The following is a 14471-nucleotide window of genomic DNA, read 5'->3' on the forward strand; positions in this document are numbered from 1 at the left end:
AATGGAAAGATTTAAAAAAACTAAAAAAATAATAATTAAATAAAATTGTGTCCCTTGCTTGACTGTTCTCATTAGCCTTCTCGCCTTCAAAGCTGAAAACACACCACTGTTTCCCTATCTACTGTGGAAGGATGTCGTTTCCCTCTTCTTCAAGGTTGCATGGCAAAGGAATTTATTTACTTGGTTTGATTCCTAAAACTCTTCTAAATGTGCACATGTTAGGACTCTAATCGTTTCATGTGATGTCTAACAAAGTTAATAAATCCTTATGTGATCAATAAGCCATTGTAATTGATGCATCACTATACCTGTCTGTTCCTTAACAACTCCCTTATTGGGGGCCGAGAAGAAAGCTTGTCACCTTTGTAAATTAAAAGAAAAAAAATCTGAAATCCTGTTGCAAGTATGTATTAAAAGAAAATATCAACTAGTTTGGTTTTATGGAGATGTTTGACTCAATTTTTTGTACTTAAATTGATCTACATTGGCTCACGAATTATAATATGTATATATTATTGCATAAAATTACTTATTTATTATACATTGTTTAAAGTATATTCCGTGAGCTTGGTTTGGTGGTATTATTATTTAAAAACAATGTATATATATAGTTATATTTTTTAAAAATATATTCAATGTTTAAAATCTAATATTTATATAATGTTGATTTTGGTTTCTATATCTTTAAAATGTTATTAGCCTGTCTTTGGATAAAATTGTTCATTATGGTGCTCATTGCTGTGTATTAAAATATTATTTTTAATGTATCTTTTATTTATATTTGGTTTTCACGTAGGTGACAACAATTTTTGCCATGCCATTTATTATATGCGATTTTTTTTAATTATTTTTATAACTCTTTTATACCCCATATCACATATCATTAGGTACCAATAAAATTCAACTAAAAAATCATTAAGAAAAACTTATGTGGGCATAAAATACCACATCAACTAACCATGTAAGTAACCGCATGTATAAATAAATAAATAACCATATATTTCAGTATCTATCATATAAACATAAAGACGGTATTGAACATTTTGAATATACAAGATTAAAATAAACATTATTGTCAAACATAGTAATTAATACTGCGCTTAAACATTTTATATGGTTGATAAATTTCTGGTACCTTCACTCGTTAGTTTCTACATTATCATCTCATATTTTAAACATTTTAATTAAATAAAACCCTCATCATCATCCATTCCAATCTAAAAATCAATTATGGTGCCATTTCTTTTGCTATTCAAATAAATGGCATGCACATTTGTCAAAGCTTGAATCTTTCCATCTTTATTAGTTCTTTACCTGCTTGTTAGATTGGAAATTTGGAATATATAGTTCTTTGCAGGGCCACAAAAAATAAATACTCTTGTGTGTAATTAATTAGACTTGAAGACATTTCTTCTATTTGTATTTTATTCTCAACATGACATTATTTAAAATATCTGAATGGAAAAAAGGGCTGATTGCAACATAATTGTTTTGCCTAAACACTTATAACATTTGTTGTTAACATTTACCTTGGAATTTTTCTTTTTTCCTTGATCATTGCCAATGAGTCTCAATCCCCAACTTCCCCAAAAGGTCTGCCATTAAATATATTTATTGCTAAAATCAACTTGCTCAAAAAAATATATACATACCGACATTATATATATTCATAAAAATCATATTTTTACTAGGAAATAATCAATTTTGGAATTACATGGAATGACTATAAAGTCCGTGGACATCGTCTTCTTCAACAAAATAAATAAATAAATAAAATAAAAAATCCTTCTATCTTTTCATATACCTAATAAATCCTTAGATTTCAAATTAATATATTTTTTTATTTTTTTAAATTATTTGTTTACTCTTAGATTTCAATTCATATACCTCAGTAAAACCATATGGGAAATAAAAACTAGTTGATTTTTTATCATATTATATTTAGAGGAAGACCAAAGCATAGCTCAACGATACCCACCTAGCATTGGATTTGAAGGGTCTTAAACTAAAGCCCCTTAACTAGCAATGCGGCGGATCCCCCGTGAGAGGTCTATGTGAAAAGCACTTTCATTCATCTCCAGAGTTGCATGACAAAAGGATTTATCCCCAGGAGGTCTACAAGCTACCACAACTAGTGCACTTTAATACTTACCTATCCGACCATTGACCAACAATGCTTGTGGTTTGATGCGACCTCAAGTTGACGGGTAATTAAGAAGTAAATAAAACATCGTTCCCATGAGAGCTATAATGTTGATTACTAATCTCTTACAACTAAAGGTTATCTAAACAAATCCAAATAATAATAAAGAAGATAAATAGAACTAATTGTAATTGAAGTTAAAACTATTAAAATATGGTTAGTGGCAAGGAGGGAAAATTCATAATTCAAAGGTTTCTAGGATTAGGGTTTCACCACAATGATAAACAAAAGATCTTATATGACTCTCTCTATTAAGCTTAATTGTTTGAAAGTGGTTTATCCTATAGTACTTATTATTTCTTTTCAGAATATAGTGAAGTATTGAACTTAGATCAACTCCTACTTTTGTGGCAATTGAGACCGATTATACTCTTTAATATCTGTGATAATCATTGATCCTCAAAAAATCCAAATATATGGTTCCAGACTTAATCTTAGGGTTTCTAACATCACTGTTCACCTTTCAGTCCTTCCTTTGGAGTGTCTAAGATCATGAAAATATGAAATTCATCACATTCACAAGCATTAAGTATCAAAAGATTAAATCAAACTGAATTTAAGGACTACGATAGAAAGAAAAGTCAACACAAAGATTATTTGTTCATCAAGGGGCTAATTCCCAATCCTAGAAAGATAGATCTACTCACTCATGTTCGAATAACGAACCATAATGTTCAAACTATGCATCAATAAATAAAATAGAAAGTAATAAAGAAAGACTCGGTTTGATTGATGAGTTCCACGCTTGAAAGTCAATAGATCTTCAATTAATTCTTGATTTCCTCCGTCTTTTGATGTATGCTTTGGTCTTCTGATGCTTCTCAACCTCGAACTCTAACCATGACGGCCCAAAAGATCCCCATCTGAAACCCTCCATGGTGTTATATTGGGTGAAAATAAGCTAGGGTTTTCTCCGGTGGCCATGTGCCATTGGTGTGGTGTGCAACACGGTTAGGTCATGGTCCTCTTGAATTAAGATCCTGCATTGTGGACCATGTCCCTTGATGGTTGACACTAGCTGGGTTGTGTTCCTTGATGTCTTCTTGTTTTGTACTCTTTTTATCTCTACAACTTCTTTTCATCTCTTGTCTTTCTAGAATGCTTTAAATAATTATATAATTGATGACGAATTCCAACCATCTGTATATAAAGCACCAAAGAAGCATCTCGAACCAAAATGATAATATTCAAGCAAGAAATATTATGATTAATGAATAATTTAAACCTAATCCTATGTTAAAATGTTATAAGATTTTTAACTTAACATCACTTTCACAAATATATATATATATATATATATTATAGAGAGAGTTTGATAAATTATATATTGAAGTGTGATTTATATAAGGTATACATGCATTTATCATGCATTTTTAAGCAGATGTATGCACTAGGATTTCTTTTATATTGTAATATATAAATATTAGGACTAGTCTACCAAGGACATCCGTAGATAACAATTCTACGGACGCCCCTCTTATCAACTGTTAGATCTTTGGATCATCCATTCATGTAAACAGTGACTACAACAGTAACCATCCAGCAATGCAATTAACAGTGTTATACCAACCAACCCATTTCAACCCAAGTACAATTTTTTGCCCACTCTCTCTCCTCATCTTCTATCTATCTCATAATTTTGAATCATTTAAACTTTATTATATAGAAAAATATGATTAAGGGGTTTGATTTTCTTTATCCCTCCTTGTTATGATGAGGGATACCATGTACTTTGAAATGGTTATATTATAAGTTCCACTATCATATCTACTTTATTTTTTTCTTCCTTAGAGATGCTTGACTTTTAGCTTCCCACATATCACTCCACAAGAAAAATACCTTGTTTAACAAATAAAGTTAGCTTGTTTTCAATGCACCTCTCAAAGTTACATCACCACTGCCTTTTATTTTTCTAATAAATATAGACAAACCACAACTTAATATAAAAAAAGCAAAATAAAATAGAGAGTTAAAAAAAATTATTTAGATCATTACAATATAGTTTTGGACCACCATACCCACTAAAAGTGAGGAAGAACGATCAAAGGATAGGAAAAAGAACAACAAACACTATGGAAAGACACCCCTAATATGAATGGAAAATGATTATATAGATGCATTTTAAAAGTGATGAATCAAAATATAAAATTAGAAAAAATAGTAGAAAAAAATTAAAAGAAAAGACCCACTTGAGGTGCTAGTGCAAGGCTAGTCTTCATGGGCTTGGAATCCCTTCATTAGAGCAATTTGTTGGAACATATAGTTGGAAAAAAAAAATCACAAATTTAACCATCGTGTATCGATTTTCTCTTTGATCATTATCAAAATCAATTTATATGTTTTTGCATGGATTTTTGCAATTCTAGAAGTGAAAAAGCAACCTATAGATCTTAGTCCTTATAATCAAACAAAACCTCCACTTCGTATGATCGCTTACTCCTGACCCTAATGGATAGTCCTTTGGTTTGAACCACAATTCTAGACCACCTCCCCAACTAAAGATTACGTTATTGATGTAGTTTAATCTCAGTCGGTGCTTATTCTAATTGCTTTTATTCTCTCAATTGCAATACTGAGGCTTCTATTCCTTGTTGTTTTGTCATTTAGTTTTTCTTCTGTTATTCTCTAGTTTACTCCTCACAATAGTGGACTACGTTTACTTCTTTGTCTCCCTCTTCTTTGTATATTGTAGTTTTGCTTTTTAAGTGGATAAATCACAAATATTAAAAAAAAAACTAAGAGTAAACAGAGTTACTGAGACCCACAAAAAAAAGAAAAGAGAGAAAAAAATAGACACCCTACAACTAAAACAAATCCACAAGAAGTGGAGAATAAAACACAAACACTAAAAACAACAAGCAACATTACACCTAAAGACTAAAACAACACAGAGAACAAACAATTGGTGATTTTTCTTCAGGTGTTAGGATTCATCAGTCTAGTCTTGGTCTCCTTGGTCACCAGTGAGTTCTCTGTGAAATTGAGGCCTCTTTTGATAGCTGGGATCGATTCCTCAAGTTTGATCTTTTTTGCAACTGAAGCTGCATTCACTTAAGCAATAAGCAAATAATGAATTTTGCAAATGATAGAAAGATGAGAATGGTTTATTTTTTTCTCTTATTTTTGTTTTCGAGTTAAATAAAGAATGGTTTATTCAAAAAAAAGGAAAGAATGGCATACATTAATGGGACCAATATTATTAAATTTTTGTTATTTATTCACAAGAATGGGTTTGCCATCACTTTTATCAAAATAAATAAATAAATAAAAGGAATGGGTTTGGCGTCATATTTTGTTTAATATTTAGTTCTGTAATGGATTATTGAGCTTTGATATTTTTATATTAAACAAAAATTGTCTAAATTGATTTTGTAAATCTTTACCTTATAAAATTTTGATCTAGAAACTTTCTCTCTGTTACTGTTATCTGGCTTAGTGTGAAGTTATGGATTTTTCCATTGCAAGTTGGATGAGAACAGAGAATGATACAAATGATAACTTGATTTAAAAACGGGTTTTAAGTGATATTATATTAATTTGTGCACCCCCAAGTTTTCCACAATGAGTTATGTTATATTAATGATCAGAATAGGGACATTTTCATAGTCTTCTTTCAACTTTAAAAAGATTGAATACAAAATGGGGAAGAGAAGGAGAAGTGGTTGAAACCAAGAATTCTTTTTTACCATGAAATGATAAATAGTTTGATTCAATCAAAGTTAAAATAAAATAAACAATAACGCGATATTACATTTGTGGGCCTCACACTTTTTTTTTAATTATTTTATTTATTGTGCATGGATGGCAGTTACGAAATTTTATTTACTTATCTTTTAATTAGGTTTCAAAACCCTAGTCGCCGTCTCTTTGTTTCTCTCGTTATGGATCTTTGTTTAGATTAAGAAGAGGGAGAGATTAGTTTTTTTCCCCCTCTTCTTCTATTTTTTCTTTTGATTTGGTGTGTGGTGCCGGCGGCGAGGACGGGGATAGGTCTCTCCGTCAAGGATTTTGTCTCGAAGAAATATCGTAGGATTTTGGGGGTTTTTGAGCGATCGACAAGTAAGTAAACCACATATAAATATATATATATATATATATATATATATATATGCAAATTTTTTATTTTTCAATAATGGTTTATATAATCATTTTGTTAATTTGGATTTTGTTGTTTAGAAAATAAACATTTCTATATTATTTTAGTTATTTTTTTATTATTTATTTATTTTAGGAAATTACGGATTCATGGTGTGTGTGTGTATATTTTCAATTAGTTTATTTGTTTAATTCATGAATAATTACATTTACTTACTGGGCTCCCAAGCTCATAATCCTGTTGTTAATTTTTTTAGGTTTTGAGGCCTTGTATGCCTACTTGGTTTCGGCCTTGTAGGTGTGCGGCCGTTTGTCAGCGCACTGGGCCTAGTGAGCCGGGTTCGGGGCGTGACAAATTTAGTGGTATCAGAGAGATTTAGTAAAATTTTGATGATATTAGTGTGTCAGATAGAAAGTTAAATCCCGTAGTGTTATGGAAGCTTGAACCAAGAAAGTCAAATTACAATGGGAATATATTTCCTATTAATTGGTTGCTATTGTGCCCTTCTTTTTGTCGGATTTATGTGTAGCAGAATATAGTGGGCCTTAGTTCCAGTTTTGACCTAACCTGTAGCTTTGATTTGCATCTTCGGGCTTTTGTCTTTGATTAGTCTTCTGTTACTGACATCGTGTTTTAGCACCCTTCAAGGGAATTCTACTAGCAACCCTCTTTATTCTTAGTAAGAAAATCATGTGGTCATGGACTGTTGGTAATTAATTAGCATGTGTTTTAGTTACCTCCTTGTATTAACTTTCTTGGACTTCCATAATCTTGTGGATTGATATTTTTTGACTTTATGGGACTATAAAAGGATTGGTTGTAGCTGTATTCTTCTAGATGCCATTTTTTTTAATTTAATTTGTTGTCAGAAGTTGCATGTTAGGATTTGAGTTAGTATTTTTTTTTGACAATTTGAATTGAGGGAAAATATATTTTTGCTTTGGTTAAAATTTGTGATTTGATCTTGTAGGATTGCGTTGTATTGGAAATTGTTTGATATGGCTATTTGATATAAAGAGAATAAGGGATTTAGAAATTTGCAGATATAATGATTTGGGAAAAAAAATGATTAGAGTTGAGTTCTTATATTGTTATACATTGAAGCATAAGTATTGTGACTTTCAAGATTTTGATTTGAGTTGCCTGAAATTTTGTCCAAATTCAGAGACTATAGATATAGAATTTGGGGAAGTTTAAAACTAGAGAATTGTGGCATTTATCCATAACTATCTACCTGCGAAAATTTGAATTTATTAGATGTGTATTATAAGAGATATTCTCTTATAATTGGGTCTACTCTGGATATTACTGTTATGCAGGACTTGACGATTAAATGGTATTTTTTAGGATTGTAGAGAAATATTTAGCCAAAGTGCATTATAGAGAACTTGTTCAATATGGTCGTAACTACTTTTCTGTAAAATATTTCTACAATTGGATGTGTAGTTTGAAAGATATTCATAATCTTGTAAGATTAACCTGGAATATTAATGTGCTGAAATTTGGTGATATTCAAATTGATGTGATAATTTGAGGAAAAAATGAAATCAAGCAAATTTAAGGTTTGTGAATACTTGATGATTGCTAATGTAATGATAAATTTATTGCATTGTTGATGTAAGGCAAAAGATATTTATTGAGCTGCGAATTTTTGTCAAGGCTACTTGTTTCCAAAATGAGTAATGTCTTCTGTTCCTATTTATATACAGTGAAGTTTTGACTTATGATTTTTTTGTTGGTTCTATTAGCCATTTGATCTCCAGTTGATGAGGAAAGATTATGAGTGCCCTGATATTGTTGGACTTGAGTATGTGCATAATTTTAATGTTATCCAATTTTTTTTCATAAATGCTTGTTGGTTGTAAAATTAGATATATGATAATCATGTCTCGTGATTTAGTAAGCAACATGTGTTTCCAGTGGATGAGAAAGAAACTGATGACATTTTAGTATTTTTCTAACTTGTTTGTTTTAGTCATCACATCCATGGAGTGATACAGGGATTGGGAATTTTAATTGAGGTTTGTTGGATTGCAATGGTGGTAATGTATTTACAGTTTTAATTCTTTTGAAGTCAGATGATAACAAACACATGATAATATATGCTCAGATTGATGTTTAATAGAGGATGTCCAAGGGTATTGAATTCTATATTATGTTTGATATGAATTTGAGACAAACCAAAGATTGGTTTATTTTTATTTGTTGTGACCATCGCCCTTAAAAAGTATCATCAATCAAGTTTTTTGTTTGAATCCATGGGTCTTTGAATCTTATCATCTAATTCGATGACATTCGAACTTTTTCATGGTCTGAATTTTTCTTGAAGTCTGCTTTGATGGTTAAGTTAAGTTTAGAGGACTAAACTTTTTTTTTTAGGAGGGTAGATTGTGGGCCCCACACTTTTTAATTATTTTTATTTATTGTGCATGGATGGCGCATTCGGAATTTTTATTTACTTATCTTTTAATTAGGTTTTCAAAACCCTAGTCGCCTCTTTGTTTCTCTCGTTATGGATCTTTGTTTGGATTAAGAAGAGGGAGAGATTAGTTTTTCCCCTCTTCTTCTATTTTTTTCTTTTTGATTTGGTGTGTGGTGCTGGGCGAGGGATGGGGATAGGTCCTCCGTCCAGGGTTTTTGTCTCGAAAGAAAATATCGTAGGATTTTTGGGGGTTTTTGAGCGATCGACAAGTAAGTAAACCACATATAAATATATATATATATATATATATATGCAAATTTTTTTATTTTCAATAATGGTTTATATAATCATTTTGTTAATTTGGATTTTGTTGTTTAGAAAATAAACATTTCTATATTATTTTAGTTATTTTTTTATTATTTATTTATTTTATGAAATTACGGATTCATGGTGTGTGTATATATATTTTCAATTAGTTTATTTGTTTAATTCATGAATAATTACATTTATTTACTGGGCTCCCAAGCTCATAATCTTGTTGTTAATTTTTTTAGGTTTTGAGGCCTTGTATGCCTACTTGGTTTCGGCCTTGTAGGTGTGCGGCCGTTTGTCAGCGCACTGGGCCTAGTGAGCCGGGTTCGGGGCGTGACAACATTAACCAGATAGAGATGGTATGAAATTAAACTGATATTAGGAGAATGTTTAAGACAAAATGCACTATAGTTAGTCCTAATTTTGTTTAAGTAATTTTGATCCCTCACCACAAGTAGCTACTAGTAAGACAAAGGTGCATTATAAATAGCATATGATTTGTTATGCACATATAAAACCTATCCAATATTAATTTTCATGTGTGTCAAGTGGTTTTACATGATTTTGTTATAAGATACGGCTATAAGATGATCACTCACTGACATCTTATTTATCTAGAATATACTATATCACTTTGTTAAAGTAATGTTTGATTTATTATCTCATTAGTTTTTTTTAAAAAAATGGATAAATCACACGTCTTAAATACTCAGTAAATGTTAATGAAATGTAATTGAAATAATTTTATAATATTAAAAAATAATTATCAATTATTTTGCTATAAGGACAAAAAAGAAAACATGCGGCTTGATTGTCAAAAATCAAAGTCAGCAAATATTATTATGGTAATGACCTTTATCTAAATATGTTGAAGTCTTAAATATGACATTGATCAACTAGTATGAAGAATGTTCTGAAGGCTTGCCAGAAGCTTTTCTTTTCAAGGTGAAATAATAGAAAGATGTGCACACAAGTAGGAAGTGATCTTATGACGATAACAATTAAATGGTAATATGCAGGGTTTTTCTTGACTTACCACAAGATCATTCAATCATTGTTTAACTTTTTTTTATCTCATCATTTTTTAATATGGCACAGTAAATAAGATATTGTGGAACTCAAAAACCAAATAATAGCTAGAGATACGGAACAAATTGCTAATCAAATTTTGACCATTTAACTAATATGATTTTAGGAATTGCAGACTAGTTCAATGGTAACTACCCGTGATTGTGATTGGGAGGTCTCAAGTTCAAACCTCTCATATTATAATTCATTTTCTTTGAATCCCCTATGGGAGTTCACATGGTGAGGGGTTATCTTTAAAAGGTCAGTTAAGCTACTATAATTAGTCTACTTTCATACCTACTTATTTTTTGTTTTCTCGCTTGTTGATTTTATTAAAAAATAAAAATAAACTAATATGATTTTCAAAGTAGATAATGGCCACAAGAATATATGTTTTAATTTTTATTGTGGTTTAATGAGCTGGTGAGCTCAATCAAATAAGGATATGATTTACCATAGTTTATCGATCTGATATATATGTGAAAATATATGTAACTTTGGGAGAATTTTTACCCTTGCATTTTTATATATATTTTTCTCTTATTATTCTGATATTCAACCCTATGTTATTTTAGTAAATGACATTTATTGAAAAATAAAATAAAATATATTAATATGTAATATATTCAAAGAGATCAATATATATATTTTTTATATAAAGACGATAAAGTCAACCCCATAAAACGATTGTAGACAACTACTACAATGCACCAGCTATAATAACATATCAACCCCTAAAAATTTATTAAGTTGGGCAGATGTCATAAGAGATAATTAAAGCTTTACCATATGCATGCCTAAAAAAAATTTGAGGAACTAAACTGAACTAATAATTTCTGCCCATGCAACCTTGTATGGAACGGAAATGGTATCCTTCTATATACATAGTATTGTAATAGTATTGATGATCCAAAAATTTAACTTTGGATCTACTTATTCACTAGTAATTATAACAACCAAAAACAACCAACTGCATTAGGCAGTGGTTTGTTAGGCAGTGATTATTAAGATATCAATATTTAACTCTAGACATTTATTTATTATAATCACACATATTTGGTGTTCTTGCTACAAAACCTTAATTTCCTATATAAGCACAGGGAGCTCCCTTCACCTTCGAAGATGAACCTCGGGTCCTCTGAATTCTGTAGAGATCTCTATTGGATTCTCAAGATATAGAACGAGTTCGTTGTTTTTTTTTAAATTTTTATTTTGGATTTGTTTGGTGAAAAATTCAATTTTTTTGGATGACTAGCGAGAAGAAGGCTTGTGCTAGAGTGGAGAATGTGAAGGAAAGTGGGGAGATTTCAATCTTGGAGTTTGCCTGAATTGGTGTTGGATTCCATTATTAGGAAGCTCTCACCTGCAAGCTTGTTCATCATGGCTGGAGTTTGCAAGTCTTTGAGGGAGAGGTGTAGGAGTGACCATGTTTGGGAGAGACATATGAAGAGGAAGTGGGGGAGAGTTATAGGTGCTGTTGCTCATAGAGAGTGGCAAGCTTATCTAACTTTGAAGAACGAGTCTTTGAGCAAGGCCAAAGACAAAGGTTTTCTTGGCTCCCTCTCAAGGTCTGAATTTGGTGCCAAAACTCCAATGAATTCTTTGCCTGATGGTTCCATCATGTCTTGGTATCTTTTCATTGAAAAGGGCAAGTTTTGGTTTCCTGCTCAGGTTTATAATCGTGAGGTATATATATATATATATATGCAGACATGATTGTTGTTGATTTCAATGTTTGTAAAGTTTATTTAAGTAGGATGTCTATCAAATTTTTGTGGTTGATCTTGATGATTTGATTTGGTTTGGCAGCAGGGAGCATGTAGGATTTGTGCTTTCTTGTTATGATGCTCAAATATGTTATGACTGTCACACTGACACAGTTTACAGCAAGGTATTTATAGAGCAACAACATATGTTTCTTTCTCTGATTGAATTTATTGGAAACCAATTGAGCATTTGTTTGATTTGGTATCAAAGCAAGGATTGTTCTTCATGTTTAGGTATCCTCCAGATGGGACATTGGAAGGGGGAGTGCAGTGGGAGAGGCTTAGAGCTCCACCTGTTGATACATCAGCACATGAACTTCATGTCTCTGATTGTTTGAATGAGTTAAGACCTGGTGATCACATTGAGATTCAATGGAGAATGAAAACAGAGGTTCCTTATGGTGAGTTTTGCTTGTATGATCATATTGTATATTTCAATCATTTTTGTTGTTTGATTTGCTTGATTGAAGTTCTAGTTTAGCTTTGGTACCAAAAATTATTCATTGATATTGTTAAACCATGGTCTGCAGGATGGTGGTATGCAGTTGTTGGTCATTTGGAATCATGCAAGCAAACTGATCACCATTGCCGGTGTCATCGTAGTGGTAAGAATTTCCTCATAAATCTTATTAAAAGTTACACTTATTGTTCTCTTCGTCAAGTACTTTATGTTGAATTGCAAACTGTTTTCCTTTAAACAATATCTTCCAAATCTGTATAAGAACATTCTTATGTACCTTTTCTTGAATCATAATAGCTGAAAATGATCATCCCGGTTTTCCGCAAGCTTTGTTTTACTCTGTTAATTGTAAATCAAACATGATGAAGAACAATTTGCATTATTGAGCTTACTAATCAAGCTCGTGATTTGTGATTTGTTCAACTATAAATCTGTCTACTCTGTAACCCAATTCTCTTTCTGTCAGATACAATCATTGTAGAGTTTAATCAATACAGAACTGATTCAAGATGGCAACGAACAATCATAGACCGGAAAAATCATTTCGAAGAAGGGAATGAGACCGAAAGGCTTCTATGGAGGAGTCAGGAAACTCAACAGTAAAGATGAGATTGCAATGTGGAAGCAATTGTGGCCACCTGAGGTCCTTGAATAAGCCACACATCTACCCATAATAATAGCCTTAGTGACCATTAAACATGGCCAGCATGCTCTTTGCTACCCTATTAGTCCTCAACATCTTGGAACTATTTAGAGCTCGTTTCGTGCTTTGTAGGATCTTTTTTTGCATTTACTTTTCATGCAAAGTAATAATATATATAATAGTGTTTGTTATAACCCTTGAATATTGTAATTGAAATACATGCAAAGTAAAGTTTTTTTTTTTGGTATGAATATGGTTTCTATGCAATGTTATGTTTATTCTTAATTTTGCTCTTAAATAAAAATGAAGTAAAATAAAACCACGCCTTAAATAAATGTTGTAATGATAATGACGTTACATCTTAAATAAACACCAGTCACACAAGTAGTTTATTGCGTTGTTAGAAAATCATAATCCAAAATCAAAAGTAAAACAAATCATAAACAATTCAATTTGCAAAGAAAAGTTGTTACACAATGAAAATGTTTCTGTCTAAACTTTTTCCATGGAAAGTTGTTACTTTCCTCCATACTAAACGGTTCATTAGTGTAAATGTGTTATACCTCTCTTGTTAATCAATTGAGCTTGCACAAGTTCGGTGCTTTTTTTCGTTGGGTGGTGGAAATTAACTGCCTTTTTATCAGTTTTAAAATAGAAAGGATTCAATGTAAATTATTTGCATTTATTTCCTTGTCATCTGTTGAATGATACTTTGTGGTTCATTTTGTCAATTATCACTATGTTGTTGTATTTAACCTGGATACAAAGATCTAGCTGTGATCCTCATTTCTTGTTCAATCTATGTAAGAATGGCAAACAGAGCTAGAAGACAAATTGATGCAATTTATGGTCTGTGTTGTTTTATTGAGATTCTTGTTTTGAATTTATTAGTTTTATTTCAAGTTGATGGCCAAGTTGGTAAGATATCACCTTTCAATGAACGTGGATTATGTCAATATATATATATATATATATATATTTATACAATCTTATATTATAAGTAACTTGACATTTCACTTCTTTGTTCTAGGCTATATCAAGTATGTGGGTGAGTGACAACCATTTATTCATTTTAGAATAATGTGAAACATCGAAATCTTATTAAGTACGTATCTTATTATATATTTATATGAGTTTGAAGTTTGAGGTAGGATAAAATATACCTCGTTCTTGTTGGGATTTTGGTATAATAGTTTAACAAAAATTTTTTAATCTAAAATCTATTCTATTCAGAATAAAATTCATTTGATATTGGTGGTTTATTCTAGGATAAGACTCTGCATAGGGGTTGATATTATAATAGGTATCATTGCTAACCAAAAGATGCATGGATAAGATATCTGGGATAAATAAATCAAGATAAAATTATTATTATTATTATTATTATTATTATTATTATTATTATTATTATTTACTTTGCGATAAGTCAAGGTGTGAGCACGTCACACGGGGCAAAAAAATTAAGCTCATCTAATGAAACTAAATTATATTAACTAATGTG

General features: G+C 30.9%; 1 pseudogene; it reads left to right on the forward strand.

Moving 5' to 3' along the window:
* Positions 1–11156: 11156 nt before the first annotated feature.
* LOC120264630 lies at positions 11157–13202 on the forward strand (annotated as a pseudogene).
* The last annotated feature ends 1269 nt before the right edge of the window (positions 13203–14471 follow it).

This window comes from Dioscorea cayenensis, chromosome 7 (genome assembly GCF_009730915.1).
Source record: "Dioscorea cayenensis subsp. rotundata cultivar TDr96_F1 chromosome 7, TDr96_F1_v2_PseudoChromosome.rev07_lg8_w22 25.fasta, whole genome shotgun sequence".
In the NCBI taxonomy this organism is placed as follows: domain Eukaryota; kingdom Viridiplantae; phylum Streptophyta; class Magnoliopsida; order Dioscoreales; family Dioscoreaceae; genus Dioscorea; species Dioscorea cayenensis.